The following is a 17,398-nucleotide window of genomic DNA, read 5'->3' as shown; positions in this document are numbered from 1 at the left end:
CGAAAGACAAAATTGTGCTGTAAAAGAATTTTTCTGGCTGCGATCATGTCTTTCCCTTAAAGCAGAAGTCACCTACAGTATTCTGAGATTATTTCCTAGAGGGCTAAGTCTGTCATACTAGTTGCTAATATGTTGAAATACTTTCACACCATTTGGCAAATAGCCACTGTCCTGACCCCTCCTGAAGGCCCCCCTGTCCTAGACACTCTGGTCTGTGCCCAGGATATTCCAGTCATACCTCTCACATATAGCAGCTGAGGGATGGAGAGAACCCAGGGGCCTCCTTCTGAATGGTCAGTTCCTCTCTGTCTTTGTCATGAAAGATTTTGAGAACAGTTCCTGATTACTTCACTTGAGACGTATCTAATGTAGATGCCTCTCTGTTCTTCAGTATGTACACAATATAGGAGTATGATGGGGCAAATGAACTTGCCATTTCATGTTGTTTCTGTCTTAACTTGGTAAATTAATTGTTGGGGTAAAGTGCTTATATATCTTAGTGTGACTTACCTGATGTGAAAAACAATGATCATAATTTGGTAAACCATGTGTTTCCAATGAGAGAGGAAAAGCACTTAGGGGACACGGGGGAGGGAAATCATGGAGACTATAACTAGGAATCATACTAAGTGTAGGCGGCTGCTGTCCCTTGTGTGACTGTAGTTAACACCTATACTTCACTTCCCAGTAACTGCTTTACTTATTTATTAAGTTTTACAGTGGCCTAAGCAAGGCAGCAGCTGTGGGCCTAGCTGAGCCCCTCCATGAGGAGAGAACCACGCTTATCTTCTCTACAATGTACTTTTGCTCTTAACAGGCACATAGTAGTCATTCACCAGTATTGTTAAATGAAGGAACAAATGAGAAAGATGCTGGTTTGGCACAGCACCTACTCTTTAAAAAAACACAGAGAGAGAATTCTGAGAAAATACTTAGGATGCACTTTTTGTTGTTGTCGTAAAGATTTATTTATTTATTTATTTATTTATTTATTTATTTATTTATTTGAGAGAGAGTGAGAGACAGTGCATGTGCATGTGGTAGGGAGGCGCAAAGGGAGCGGGAGGTATCTCCAGCAGACTCCCTGCTGAGCGCAAAGCCTGATGTAGGGCTCCAGCCCAAGACCTGAGAGCATGACCTGAGCTGAAATCAACAGCCAGATGCTCAACCCACTGAGCCACCCAGGTACCCCAGGATGCAGTTCTATTGGAAAAATAAAACATACAATTGTACATATGATATGGTTTTTACATAAGAGAAGTATATGCAGAATAATAAAAAAAAATACTTGATGTAAGTACATCACATTAAAGGCATTTTTTCAACTCTTTTAAAAATATTCTGTACTTTCCAATTTTTGAGTAATGGACAAGTATGTATTATCTAATTAATATGTTATATTAAATAAGGTCTATTTAATTATTAATCAGAAAAAATAACCTTGTGAACCTAAGCAAAGAACAATTGACTCCTGTTGAACTAGGATTTTCTCATTACTGTTTTAATGAAAAGGGAGGAGGATTTAGGGAGACGGGAAAAATGAGAAAAAGAAAAAAGAACAAAGAATATGTCAATAAGAGGGTCACATTTAAGACTGACTCTCCAAAAGCTCACACTGAAGTCCTTAGGGAGGGCTTCTATTGTTTAGATGCTGAAATTACTACTTTTATAAAGAATGACCAATGGAATGATTTTGAATGTTCTGCTTACTATAGAAGAATAAATTAAGAAAAATATGAACAATTCTAGAAAGGAGTTTTTAAATATTAAAATTACTTTTTAAAATTATTAAAGTGATTTGTGATCATTAGAGAAAAAAGATACAGTCAAAACAATAATAATAATAATAATAATAATAGCAATAGTCCTAGTAACCTATCTGTCAAGAAATAGCAAATGTTAATATGTTGGAGTTTCTAAATCCTTTTATTAGGGCTTAGACACACACATGTATACTTACAAAATAAGACCACACACCATAAATTTTGCAATCTATTTTTTTCCACTTAAAAGCACATAGTAAATATCTGTCCATGTTGATAAGTACACTTCTATACAACATTAATAGCTGTATACTATACATACATGAATGTTATAAATAATATAATAATAAAATATAGAAAGGCTGAAATCATGCCATTTGCAATGATGTAGATGGAGCTAGAGGGTATTATGCCAAGTGAGATAATTAGGCAGAAAAAGACAAATACCATACGATTTCACTCATATGTGGAATTTAGAACCAAAACAGCTGAATATATCAGAAGGAAAAAAGCAGAGAGAGAGGGAAGCAAACCATAAGAGACTCAAATATAGAGAACAAACTGGGGGCTGAGGGAGGGAGGTGGGTGGCCGATGGGCTAGATGGGTGAGGGAGATCAAGGAGGGCACTTAATTGTGATGAACACTGGGTATTGTATATAAGTGAAGAGTCACTAAATGCTACTCCTGAGACCAATATTACACTACATGCTAACTAGAATTTAAATAAAAATTTGAAACAAAAAAATATATAGAAAGGCTATCAAATGTTATTTGACCATTCCTTGGCTGTTGGTTTTATAAATTTGAATTTTTTATATCATACTTCAACAAACTTCTTTATAGCTAAATGATGGCACAAAATATATTTTTTCATGAAGTATATTTCCACAGGTAGAATTTCTAGGTGAAAGTATTGCTACTTTTATGATTTTTGATAAACTATTTTCCCTCCAGAAAAACTATAACAAGTTACATTCTTACCAGTCGTATATCTGAGTACTTGTTTCCTCTATCACCAGCACTGAATATTATTTTTAAGAAATATTTGCCAATCTAGCTAAAAATTATTTGTCCATTTTTTAAATTTACAAGTGAAGTTAAATTTATTTTTGTTTATAACTTTGGCCACTTGCATTTTTTTTTTTTGAGAATTACCTGCTAGTGAAAATTTTTATGATTTCTGGGGTACTTAATCATTCACAACTATATATTGAGTATTACTTTTGGCAGGTAATATGCTGGCATTGGCATATGGGACAAGTAGGACAAAGTCCCTGCTCTGCTCTCAGGAAGTTCATTTAACCAGTGGAATGATGAATAGTTTTCATCTTAAGTGTTAACCTCAATTAACTGGCAATGAGTGGCTGCCTGGGGAAGCATTTTGAGGCCAAGTTCAGGGTCAGTGAAAAGTGGAAAATGGTTCTATGAGAGATGTCTGCCATGGACACAATAAAGCCAGTACATTAACTATTTGACTATTGAAAATTTACGAAATCTCATGACTTAGAATTTATCATAATGAAAAATAAAATGCTACAGTTGCATATTTTGATTCTCCTATTATGTTTGGTAATACACTGTGATTCCTTTTATAATCAGTATAGACCATGATATTTTTCTATACATGACAGCTTATAATGAGGCAAAGCAGTTTAATAGTATGGTATCTTCTGCCAGCGTTGATTAATTCCCTACAACCCTGAAGAGATAGCTCTATATGTGATTTTTATCCCCTCTTGTAATCCTCTGCCTGCAATGGTTGGACCTGAGGTATAAACTTCCCCAATTTTATCAAATCTAGTTCATGATGCTGTCCCTTGTTTGCTGCCATAGAGCTCTTAAATAAGTGGCTTAATTTGGTGACCTAATTTTAGAAACTATCTATTGCTGGATTTCCACTGAAGTTAGCAATTCAGGAAAATGCCTATATTAAATCAGATTAAAAAAAAAAAAAAGTTCCTCTGCAGTGTTAGCATTGCATTTTGAACACAGTGAGGTAGTGGTTGCCTAAAATACTCAAAGGAGCTACTATTCTGGTGAGATCATATTCTTCAAATGAATTCAAAGGCAAGTCCATATAAAAAGGATGAAGGCACCTGTCATCGGGTTGTCTGCTTTTGACTGTTCCTGGGAGCACAGGTGAAAATTTTTAGCCCCGCCCAGCACCTTTCATTCCTTTAGATTGTTTTAGCCCAGGATGATGATTATACTAGGGGTCCAATTCTTGAAAAGAGAGGGCAAATGTAAGGCTAAGATTTTGTAATACTACTTTGATTACCCTTTGCTTCTCTTTCTCAAGTATATATGCAATGAGTTTGGGATTCTTTATCATGCTTTCCACATTGTAAACTAAAACAGTGTTTGACATAATAGAGCCAGTTAGAAACTGGAACAGAGACATAAAAAAAAATGAGTCAAGCAAATGGTATTGAGCTCCAGTGTTATAAGGTCATGTACAGCAAGCCGCAGTCACTGGCTAGTATACTATACTGACCCATTAGGCTGTACCGCCCCGCAAGTGCACCATTTCCTAATTTACACAAAGTGCCATCGGAGCATGTTTCCATGAAAATAGAAATCATTAAACCAGTGTCCTACTCACATAGCTTCAACTCTTTTATTTAGCTCTAAGATGACTAAGTGCTGAGCCAACATGAACCTTGCTTAAGTATTCATGGGAGCTAAGATCCCAACACACCTGCGATGCCTGAGGTAGGTCCTGGACTAGAAACTGAGAAATGGTCAACAGTCATCCTGGAACACTTTCCTATTTCTATATGCAGAGTCAGTCAATTCCCTTCAAGCTAGGTCATGGCTCCACCATTTGAAGCAATTATAGTCCTTAGAGTAAAATTTTATTGTATTTTTTATCTCTAGGAATTCATAAGGATTTGATGGGTATTTTTAGTAGCCTAGGCTATGATCTGCTTGAAGACAGGAATGCTATTGCTTTGTCTTATATTCCCAGTGACTAGTATAGCACCTGGCACCAAATGATTTCTCTATTGTTGAGTTAATGAGTAAATTAGTGTATGTATCAATGAATGAATGAATACATAATGCATATAGGGACAAATGTATTACATGAATGTTATTTTGTTCTATATTTCACACCCACTGGCTTGAAAAACATGCAATACATTTTGTTTGTGGCATTTTGTATATATGTCTGTTGGAATATGAATGTAAATATTAATCCATCCTGTTTCTGAAATTAAAATAAACACACATACTCAATTAAATGTGTTGCTTTCTCCTTAAACTTCTATAAAAATGCATAATTAAAACATAATTTGTTTTGATTTTTGTTTTTTTTTCACTTTATGTTTTGTTATCTAAGAGTTAGAGATAAGGAGCAGTGGAGACTAAGGCACTGGGATTTGAACATGTGAGTTTGTCTTGTTGACAGGGTCATGCAGATAAAAGGTCTTTGGCTAACTTCAAGATGACTGATCCCGTATTTCTTGCCATGAACCATATTAATACATTTCTCCTTGTGTATAGTGTATACAACTAGGTCCTAACAGTTGCCAAATAACTGCCTCTGAAATAAATGATACTACAAATCCATGGGCAGGATATAGCAGTCTTACTGAGTAGATCTTACAAAATTCAAAGTTCCCTGGAAACTACTAATTCAGGGAATAAGTAGTCTGATACCTAAAAATGGTCCAACATAGGTTTATATTCCCAAATGCTGAATGAAGACTCTCCCCTGAAGACTGGCAGCATTTGGGTTCCTGCATGGTATTCATACATTCAGGGGGGAAAAAAATCATTCATAGGAGGTCAAAGCCAGGAATCATGAAAGAGAAAGGAGCCTGTTCTGATATTTGTCATGTAACTTCTTCCCTTATTGACTTCTATTATTTTCAATCAAAATGTTTTCTCTATTCCAGAAGGAGGGTGCTGCTATGGATTAGACAATCCACTTCTCCAGTATCTTCACCATGAATTCCACAGCTAGACTTTAATCCATCTACAGATGTTTCTAAGTTGTCAGTTCACCCTTTAGAACCCACTGAACGCCAGCCTTGCTCTTTTTATTTTTCACTGGTTACAATGTGTGGAATCCCTCAACTACCATCTGATTTTAAGAACCAAAGTAAGAAGCCTGTAATTTGGGGGTGCCTGGGTGGCTCAGTGGGTTAAGCCCTCTGCCTTTGTCTCAGGTCATCATCTCAGGGTCCTGGGATAGAGCCCTGCATCGGGTTCTCTGCTCAGCAGGGAGCCAGCTTCCCCCTCTCTCTCTCTGCCTGCCTCTCTGCCTACTTGTGATTTCTTTCTCTCTGTCAGATAAATAAATTTAAAAATCTTTAAAAAAAAAGTTTATAAAATAATTTTTTAAAAAAGAAGCTTGTGATTCTCTCTGTTATTTAACTTCTTCAAAATACTGCCTGAGCACTAGAACCATTTCTCTGGCCTCCATAGCTAGAAAAGCTCTCTGAGTCTTCATGTGGAAAACAAGAGTAAATACAAAAAGAGGAAATATATAAGAGGGACTTAATTTTACAAATAAAATTAAGGTCTACTGCTATGGGCTGAATTTTGTTCCCCTAAGATTCACAAGTTTACGTCCTAACCTTCAGTACCTCAGAATGTGAGTGTATTTGGAAATAGAGCCTTTAAAGAAGTAAATAAGGTTAAATGAGGTCATACTGATGGACTCTAATCCAGTATGACTAGTGTCCTTAAGAAGAAGAGAGATAGACACCAGAAATGTGTGTACATAGAGAAAAGGGATATGAGGACTGAGCAAAAAGGAGGCGATTGACAGGCCAAGAAGAAAGACCTTAGGATAAACCAAACTTGTCAATACCTTGATATTCAATTTTCAGTCCTTCAAACTGTAAGAAAATCAATTCCTCTTGAAACTATCTAGTCTGTGGTATTTGGTTATGGCACCTCTAGCAAACTCACATATTCACATAAGGTGCCAAACTTTATACAAAGACTCCAGAAAATAATTGCGATCAGAATCTAAGTCTTCTGAGTCTTTTTGAAACTAAATTGTGAAGTACTAGTTGCACATCTACTGTGAGCCAGATACTGTCCCCAAAGTTATTTGTGGAATTTCATTCAGAATATCTGGTATGTCATTTCAATTCCCACTATGTAGTTGTTGAAGTCGTGATTCAGAAAGGTTAAAAGGCTGATCCACAGTCAGAACAACTAAGTGGTAATTCCAGGGATCAAACTAGAATTTTCCAATTTCAAGTTTGGCAATCTTTCTGCTAAAGCAGAGCTTTCCTTTCAGTTATACATCTACCCTTTACAAAGATAAATAGACTGGCTAAAGGGTGAATTTATAAAACACATCAGATTCTCTTGCTGTGATTTGCTTTCCGAGAGGACACCGGAATCAATACTGTGTGAATTATATGCCTGCTTATTTAGATTGCTAAAAAGACCTGGATTTTTACAAAGTACTGTCAGGGGATTAATATGCATTATAACAGAAAGCGTTAAGGATTCATGGCTATGGTAACAGAAAAATAAAAATAAACTAAAAAAAAACCATGAACCTAATATTTCATATTCATGAAATGAATATTTATTTATTTCATTTTTTCTTATTCATGTAAACTACATGACTCTGGCATATATGAAAAATAAAAATATTGGACACATAATATGTGATCATTCTTTAAGCAGATATTTTGACTTGAGGGCTTAAATTTTATGTTATTCTTCCTTTTTGAGATTGTTTTCCCTGTTAATAGGTTTGTTGTTTTGCCCTTTAATTATGTACTGTATTGTTAGTATACCATTAAAGAGATTTGTAAGATTCCTGTTTGCTTTGTTATGTTTCAGAAATAAACCCACTTTCTTTTGTCAAAGAAAAAAAAAAGACTATTATGGTGAGGAATCTTCACTGTAATCAGATTGAGTATATCCAAGACATAATCACAGCATTCTTTTTTGATTTCACCGAACACCTCTACTTAGATTTCAAATTGTTTTACTTAATGTATCCAAAGTTATTTAAATAATTCTAGTGAGATTAATAAGAAGCAATGACCTTCTGCTTTTGTGAAGAAAAAACTTGTAGCTATGCAGAAAGTAAAGGTTGCTGTTGAAGTTCTAAAAAGAAACCTCAACTTTTATCATTACAATTCAAGAAGGAGGGAAGGAAGGAACGAGGGTAGGAAGGAAAGAAGGAAGGAAGGAAGGAGGGAAGGGAAGGAAGATCTACTTTGTAAGGTATCCTCATGTATAACATTTTTATTTCACTTTAACTAATGTTTCATTGTTGTCTGTGCAATTATTCTCATTTCATAAGTGAAGTAATCATGAAATAAGTATGACTAGATCATGCCATGTAGTTAACAGCATATTCAGAGTAATTTATTTAGTTATGCTTTTATTAAACTATACCACTTCCAAATCATGAAAAAAAGTAACGTTGCAAATTTCTTTCAATTTTTTAAATGCATATTGTTATTTTATAAACTTTGTAATGTTTCCTGCATAGCAGAAGCCTAATCTTTAAAAAAAAATTAATTATGGTATCATTTTTCCAACTGTAGCTTCAAAATATTGAAGAGAATGCTGTATTTTATTTCTACATTTCTTATCTTTCCTATCACTGATGGATCCACCTATGTTACATGGGTCCATTTTTCTAGGTTCTAGGCTGAGAATACAATGATGAGTGGGGGTGAGCAAGTATTAACCTAAACCATTTTATTTTCAGGGAGAGGGATTTGAGACTGGGGAAGGAAACACAGTGGCCTGGGGTCTTTTCCTCTATCAAGGAGATTCATGAATTGAATACACATTCATTTTTCTAACATGATTTCATTACTTATAGTCAATATTGAGGAGAAATATACAACTGCTATTAGTAAATAAATTGCTGATATTAATAACTGCAGATACTTCTTTTTCATCTAGAGGCATGCTGTTGCTCTACCAAACAAATCATGTTCAAAAGGAACAAATAATAATAATTTTTAATGTATGTTTCTAATTTAAGAACATATTTAACTAAAGCCATAATGGGGAGAAACCCATGGATAAGAAATAAGAATCATATATCTCTAAAGATACCACAGAAATTTGTTATTGTTTAGGTTTATTGACATAAATAATTTTCTGATGTTTCACTGCATTAAAGAATCAACATACAGAATTTCTATTTCTACTGCCTACAAATTTAGTTATTTAAGAGAAATACTAAATAGAGCTCCTAATTTTTATACAAGATGGAAAAAAACTAGCTATATATTTGATATCAATGTTTTCTTAATTTATAGTATTATGGATCATCATATGAACATTAAAAAAATAAAGTAATCTCTGTAGTGTTTTTAATTTTTTACCTGATATACACTATATATATGTAGATAGATAAGATATAGATATAGATACGAGGTATATATATATATCTTCTCCAAGCTGGGTGGATATGGAGAAAATATATGAGGAAAATCGAATGAGTAACATAAAAGAGCATATTTGGAATTACTTTAAAAATTTCACCATAGAAAAACTTCAAATCTTGGACTACCTGTAAGTGTTATATAATGTTCTAAGTTGTTAGAAATACATCTGAATTGATGGAGTTGTTTTGCTGTAGCTTGGCTTGCAAGTAACATGGCAGATGAAAACCCACTGAACTGAGAATAAGAGGTCTTGAACTGGTCCGGCCATTAGGCAAGGAATGCTGGGCTTGCCACTGAAAAGCTATACAGTTCAATTTTCTCATCCATAAAAAGAGATGACATTTGCCCCGTCAGTCACACAAAATGACTGGCAGATTCAAAGGAGGTGGTATTTCTGAAGGACTTTCATGGGTGAGGTGGTTTTGTTTTGATGATGAGAAGGAAGACAAGGGAGAGCACCAGGTTGATAATTAAGAGTATAATTTCTCTGCATTTCTCTGGGATAGGGAATGCTATTAAGAAAGCAAAAATTCCCAAAACTACTTATCTTGAAAAAAATGTTTCTTGATATAAAAATGATGAAATTTCATAGGTTTATTTCCAAAAGTAAATATTCATACGACTTAAATCTACTCTTCTATTATCTTTCACTTATTACCAGTCTGTTTGCTTTTTGTTATATGTTAGAGAAAATGTAAAAAAAAAAAAAAAAATTCTAAGATCCTCCCAGGCATACATTTTTCCCCAAACTGCTTTAGGTTCTATTAATTGTTATAATGCTATTACTTGAAATGTTATTTTATATCTTTTAAAATTATGATAATGATTATTACATTTTCCTTACTAATCAAGAAAACACTATCTTTGTTACCTTCTTATTGATTTTCCCCATTTAAAAAAAAAAGGCAATCTACTCCACTGAGACATAATTTCTCAACCCCTCCTGAAATTAATTTATTTAATTATGTAAAACCTGAGACTTCAATCAGGCATAGGACAAGTTGCCAGAAATGAATAGCTGAAGGACTCTCTTACTCCCAGGCACGTGAAAGCATTACATATACAGGGGCGTGGATTATTTGCATTTTTTTTTTTTTCTCTAGAGAGCAAATGTGATGCATAGGTCTTGCAGAGAATTCAATAAGAATAGAAAAAAAATCCATATTATTTTTTCTAATGGCACTAATTAGGAGGATTTATAGTTGCCAAGCAATGGGCAGAGTGTATGTCTCTTGTCCATGCAGTTAATAGATCTTGAGTTGTCTTTGCAATTCTGTCTGGCAAAAATCGACAGGGCCTTTTTACAGCATGAACACATCGGAGGTCACAGAGTTTCCACTTCCCTGGCCCAGAAAGGCTTTCGATTTTCTTGAGAATCACTATGCCCTTTGGATGAAAAAAATTACCTATATGTACACTTTCATTCAGATTTTAGATATATTTTTTTTAAGTGGGTAAGATAGCAAAGGTCCATTCTGACTCTGAGTTACCTTTTGAAAACTATATGAACTGTTAAGTCTACCTGCTATATTTTTTATTGCAGATGCCTAGGAATTTAGTTCAAAGTATTTTTTCAAGGTACTATGTCCCAGGTGACTGCAAACTTCTCCCAGCCCCCAGGACTATATTAAGACAAAACTCTGGGCAGAGAACATATCCAGTTTAATGCCTGAGTGCACAGAAATGAAGGAAAATTATAACTTGCATGTATAGTTCTCAACTAGCCCCAGTGTGATGAGCAGCATTAGACTACCATGGAATACATAACACACACACACACACACACACACACACACACACAGGTGTGAAAAACTGAAAAAGGAGAAAACATTAGCATAACTGATTTTATGGTCCATGGCTCCTTTCCATGCAGGTTCATCAGAATAAGACTCCTTTTCTGTGAGAGAATGGTTTCCTATATAGAAATGTCTATCCCATAGGAATATACCTCTATACTTTATTAAAGCAATAATATTAAGCAAAAATGATTTTTAGCCAATATCTACCTTACCTAGGCATTTCTAGAATGTTTAAAAGCCGTTGTGCACCTCAAATGGGAGTAAATAATTACTTTGTTTTCTCTTTTAATTGAATAAGTTTTCCTCATGTTGTGATAACAGGTTTATTTGAAAGTGAAAGTAATTTGTTACAGAACAGCAGCTTTTACAAATGGAAACTTCTACAACAGAGCATTGTGAGATGTTTAAATATTAACCAGACATATTGTTCACTCTCAACACTAAATTTCAGAAACTTAATACAAATTAAGTACATACATTATATTGCTGGGTCTTGCTTACCAGTGCTAAGAAATCCAAAATGTTCAATTCTAATTAAAAATGAAATTGAACTGCAATTCCCTGGAAACAAAGGCTGATCAGACTCAATAAGCTTTACTTAATTTATTTCAGAAACAAAGTAATTGAATTGCTCATAGACAAAGAAAAAAATGCTTCCAAATCTTTTGCAATTCTATTATATTGAGGGGAAATACAATTTATATATAAAATCTGTATTTTATATATAAATATGAATTTATATATAAATCTTTTGCAACTTCTATTATATTTTCTAATGTTCACAGTTGATTGCATATCCCACATATATGTTTCAAGACACTTAAGGGTTTAAGAATATCCCAGATATCTTTATTTTTCACAACTTCCATATGTATACCATACATACATTTACTAGGGCTGCACCATAAATTACATCCTTGAACTTTTCCTTTTTTAATTTTAAAAGATATAAAAGGACCATTATTCTTCACTGTAAATTTTTTACTTGGGTTAGTATTAAAAAGAAAAAAAACTTTCCCAAATGCTTGACTAACATTATTTAATTGTCAGATTAAACAATTTTTTTGACTGGGAGATTTTTAAGATTACACTTACTATTTTTCTTATATGTACCTGGTTTTTGTTTTTTCAACTTCAGAAAACTTCTGAAAACTGTGGCTCAGTGAGGTGTTGTAACTTTTCCGTGGTTAGATAGCTTGTATTAATGAAGATGGAAAAACTGGTTTTAAGCTAATAGGAAAAATGGAAAAATAAACTAAACATGAATGAAGAGTATACTATTGGATAAAGAGCGATCAAATTATCCCATGCTCCCCTCTCTTTGTGTTTTCAGTTGTTTTATATCAGGATTCAGTTTGAGATCACAATGGTCCTAACACAACTAAGCCCAGAAGGTTCAAAATGGAATGGCTCCTTCACCTTCAGAAAGAGTGTTCTTTGGATATGAAGTTGGATTAAGGAACAATGATTCTAGAATAGTCCTAGAGAGTATTTCTTCCCTGTTCTGGACTTTTGTAAAAACAGACAATGCAACACTTGATATAGCCAAACAATGAAATAAGCATGAATACTTCTGCAGGAGATAGATTTATGCAGGAGAAATGTCTATCTGTCAGGGAATTAATAGAAGTCACCCACGCACTGGACAGAAGTTTTATCTAAATCCACTTCTCTAATAGTATTTGCCTTGCTAAGGTCAAATTAATAAGATGAGATAAATGAAATGATAAGACTTTTAAACAGGCATATGTAAGACAGTGTCATCATCATAATTATTCCTGCAGTACACTTTTATGAGATCTCAAACATGTTTAGGAGGATAGAACAAAAAGTATGAGTGTAACAAAATTGGATGAACATATCAAATCAGGAAATAGGGGAAAAATAATAAACATTATGTACGATGAAAGAAAAATAAAGCATATAAATTTTTATGCTGAAAAAAAGCAACAGATGAATCATCCCATTAAAATCAGAGATGTCTGAAAAGAAACAAAACCTTAGCAATATGTTTTTTACAAGAAGCTTTTTAAAACAAAATAATAATGATTGAAGGAAATGATAAGCAAATAGGCACTTGGCAAAAAAAAAAAATTAGAAGAGGCAAATTCACATAAAATATCTGAAATTAAAAGCAATAAAGATTAAAGATATACCTTATGGAATGAAAAAATAAAATCAGCAAAATAGATAAAGGATATTCCACAAATCTGAGTGTACTAAACAGCATAATGGCAAACTAAAAATATATTGAGAATGCAAGATGAAATTCTAAAAATAGACTTATATGGGGGATATACTTCTTTTAGAATTGGACAAATTCTAAAGCCAAAAATGTAAGATGTACAGTAATCAAATAATTAAATAATGAATTTTATGAACTTAACATTTTTCACAGAGCTCACGCATACCCGCAAATTATCATTTTACATGAACTGTACCGCCAAGAAAATCTTTTAAAAATTTGGAAAGCTATATTCATATTGGTGATATAGTTACCATAATCTAATCAATTAGAAATGAATAAAACCATGAACAAAATTAATTTATTCCCTAATAACTAGAGATCATAGAATAAGTGAAAGCATCTGGAACACAATGAAAAGTAGAATACACAGCAATGAAACTTTTGTGATACAATGGAACTTCTATTCAGTTAAAAACTTATCCTTTCTATAGTTCACACACACACACACACACACACACATATATATATATATACGTAGAAACTTGGTTTTCCTTGTAATAAACTAGAAAAAGAAACAAAATTACTTAGAAAGAGGGAATTATTTAATTTAGAAGCAGAAAATAATGAAATGCAAAACAACAGAAAAGAAAAGCATTTTTTTTTTTTTTTTTAGAGGTGGGGTAAGGGGAAGAGGGAGAGGGTGGGTGAAAATCTTAAACTGACTCTACACTTATGATATGGATACAGGGCTCTATCTCACAACCCTGAGATCAAGACCTGAGCCAAAATCAAGAGTCAGAGGCTCAGCCAACTGAGCCACCCAGGCACCCCTAATGTATGGATCTGAAGAAGTATTTGCACAGTGAAATATCTGCAAATATTAAGTATGGAACAAATTCATCACAACTGACAGCAAGTTGAAAACTGTGGCATCTGGATCAATTAAATATTTCATAAGCAGCCTGACCATGTCCCTAGACTCAAATCAGACAAAGTATCCAGCCAGTGGAGCATCTGGTCCTACAGCTGCTCAGCACACCCTGTGAGTGGCAATGAACACCGGCTTCCCTTGGAAACTAAAGAGGAGGTTGCCAAGGGGAAGGGCCTTTAATAAAGCCAACAATGGGCAGAAACAATGCCAAATTAATATAGAAATTAGTACAGGCATGTGCCATTTTGTCTCAATTACAAAAGTCAAATCTGCAAAGAGGGGAGTCATACCAGACTTTAATAGAGGGCTGTGATTTTTGAGTATTTAAGTCATAAACATTAGGGCATACTCCATATGTTTGTAACCTCTCTGGATAGGAGATAATGGAAAATAAAGGAAAGTCAGTGTCTTCTCTATCTGCACGGTTGAAGAAAAGGCGATTACTCACTAACAAGTTCATTTCTGTAAATCAGAAGGCTCATGACTCCTGATTTTGTGACTGACACTGATGTGAAAGGAAGCAGACAGGCGGTGATAACTCACGGGAAGCAGCCTACTTCTCTCTCACTTCCCCTTCTCCCCCCAGCCTGGACAAATAGTGGCATTGTTTCTTCATTGAACTCATAGTGAACATTCATTCTTAAAAGTATTAAAGATAAAATATAATGAGAAAATTGTCATGTGAATTTGGTTGTGCAGATCTATCTCTGCTCTTTCTCTGATCTTAATGTAGACAAATAATTCCTACCCTGAGAAGCTAGCCACCAAGACTTCCTTTGGATTACTAACGTAGTTTTACAACTATTTCAGGAACAGAATGAAAAGCCCCATACTAAACCCCAGCTGCTTTCCGCTGCTGTCCTACCGGCTTTGTAACTAACATCTAGAATGGAGTACAGTGAATCAATGCAATAGATAAATCATAAAATCAAATTATTGAAAAACCACACCACTTCAGAACTGTGACATTTTTCACAGAAATGTTTTTCATGTCTTATCAGTGAAAAATATCTATTAGAATCATTGTTATTACCTAGCTTCTTCAGTCATATGAGCTCTAAAGAAAACTTAAAAATGGGAATGGAGGCTATATCATTGTGCTAGAAATATTGTGTGGGGCAGCTTAAGAAAAATCACTATAACCCCATTTCTACATAAAATCTTAAATGGAAAACAATAGTATATAATGTGAGATTGTCTGATAAGGAGACTTAGGTCAGATATTTGTATACATTTTAGAGGTTAGAAAGCAGAAAAACAAAATAGAACAAAAAAATAATAAAAATAAATTAAAAAAAGAAAGCAGAAAAACCTGGTGAGGATTTGTTGTATGGGAAATGGTTTTCTTGATGGTACTTTCCTTATTCATACCATGCAAATATCAAAACTTTCTTAAAGTAAGAAGCTAGTTCCAGCAGCTTTAAAAATTATATGATTGTTATGCAACCTATTTATTGGTAACTAGGCTTTATCCTTAAAAACTAAGAACTCCCATTTATTATTTGTCCATATCTTGACTTTCACTTTGCAGCTGGATCTACACAATGTAAAAAGATGCATGTTGTACACATATATATATACATATATGTATATATATGTATATGTATATATGTATATACACACACACACACACTTTTTTTTTTTTTAAAGATTTAATTTGTTTATTTGACAGACAGAGATCACAAGTAGGCAGAGAGGCAGGCAGAGAGAGAGGAAGGGAAGCAGGCTTCCCACTGAGCAGAGAGCCTGATGCGGGGCTCGATCCCAGGACTCTGGGATCATGTCCGGAGCTGAAGGCAGAGGCTTCAACCCACTGAGCCACCCAAGTGCCCCTACACACACTTTTATATGTACACACATGCATATGTGTGTGCAGAGATTGAGTGACTGGTTGATTGATTGATTGATTCATTAACGTTTGTGGGTAAACTTTAAGTACCAAACCTACTGCCTCAGTATTTGCAAAATCCCTGTGCTACATGCCATTTTATAACATAGTGTATCAGAAATTTTCATGTTAAAGTACAGGTAGTTTTAGTAATACAGCATATGAAATACATTAAAAATATATCTTTATCTTTCTTCAGTGTATGTTTCATTAAGTTAGCCTATATATGGGGATAAATTTACATACTATTCGTATTTCCTTAAAAGACGTATATATTAAATATTACATACTTCAAATAGTAAGAAAAGTTTACTGAAAAATTTTCTACTCTGAAGTGTGGCTACTGAATCATAATTACTATTCTAAAATCCCTTAAGCCCCAGCTAGGCTATCATTAATTAAGGTGTACAAATAAAAATGGCCTAAAATTTAATCCACTGAAAAACATAGGTCAATAAAACAATGTTTGCTTTTGATTCATTCTTGTTCATTATTCACTTAAAAAATCATTAATTTACTTCTCTCTCCTTTAAGTATTACTTAATTCCTATGATATTATATGGTCCAAACTATACTTCTTTGGGTATTGTAGTAGGTAAAAACTTAGGCTTAGCAGGGAGGAAAAAGAAAAAAAAAAAAAAAGACATAAAAAACTTAAAGAAGAATTATAAATTGAATAGCTCATAGTATTTAAATAATTACCTACATTAAAAAATTTAAAAAAATAAAAATATTTCTTGCTTCTCTTAAGATTAATTACTGCTTACTGCATCCTTGTGATCAAATTCATTATATACTTTATCTTCTTAAAGTAAATTGAACTATCCCTCACGCCTCTGGCTAACAGCTGGTGAGTCACAAGAGTAGATCTAATCAATTTACAGTGTCCCCCACTGGAAGGGCAACTGGATTTACAGTATCTGCTCATCTTTCCTGTATTTTGTCTCAATTTAAATTCAAATCAAAGAGCCTCAGATCCTCAAATTGTGAAAGTATCAACATCATTGAGTAATCCACAATGAACATCCAGTGCAAGTGGTGTCATCGTTTACAGCTAGATGCCATTCTCCACTTAACAAAAAGGGAGGATTATTTTGGTCCTGTAGAACTTCATCATTCACATTCTTTCTGGTACATACATCAGTAGTTATCAATTCTGCCAAAATCCTGTATTTCAGTAATTATTTTTTTTCCTTTTTTCTCTTCTTCACCCATCCTCATTATATCAATAGACTAAATCACAGCTAATTAAATGTGCTTCAGTATGGGTTTTCATATTCAGTGAATCAGAAATATGTAATAGAGAAATTGGAATGAATAGTAAGTTAAGAATGAGAAGGAGAGAGACAGCTGCATGCATTTTCATAGTGGTATCTAAGCTGTTCTACAGACTTTGCAGTCATAACTTTGAGAGGATTGACTTAAAGCTTAACCCCAATA

The 17,398-nt window shown here is 33.9% G+C and overlaps 1 protein-coding gene across 3 annotated transcripts in view; it reads right to left on the bottom strand.

The window, feature by feature from the left end:
* Window positions 1-17,398, bottom strand: part of NAALADL2 (N-acetylated alpha-linked acidic dipeptidase like 2) — a 1,359,315-nt gene that overhangs the window by 466,783 nt on the left and 875,134 nt on the right. The gene's annotated exons all lie outside the window — the stretch shown is intronic.

Source organism: Martes martes (genome assembly GCF_963455335.1).
Source record: "Martes martes genome assembly, chromosome: 1".
Taxonomy (NCBI): Eukaryota; Metazoa; Chordata; class Mammalia; order Carnivora; family Mustelidae; genus Martes; species Martes martes.
This window is presented reverse-complemented; position numbering and strand designations above follow the sequence as displayed.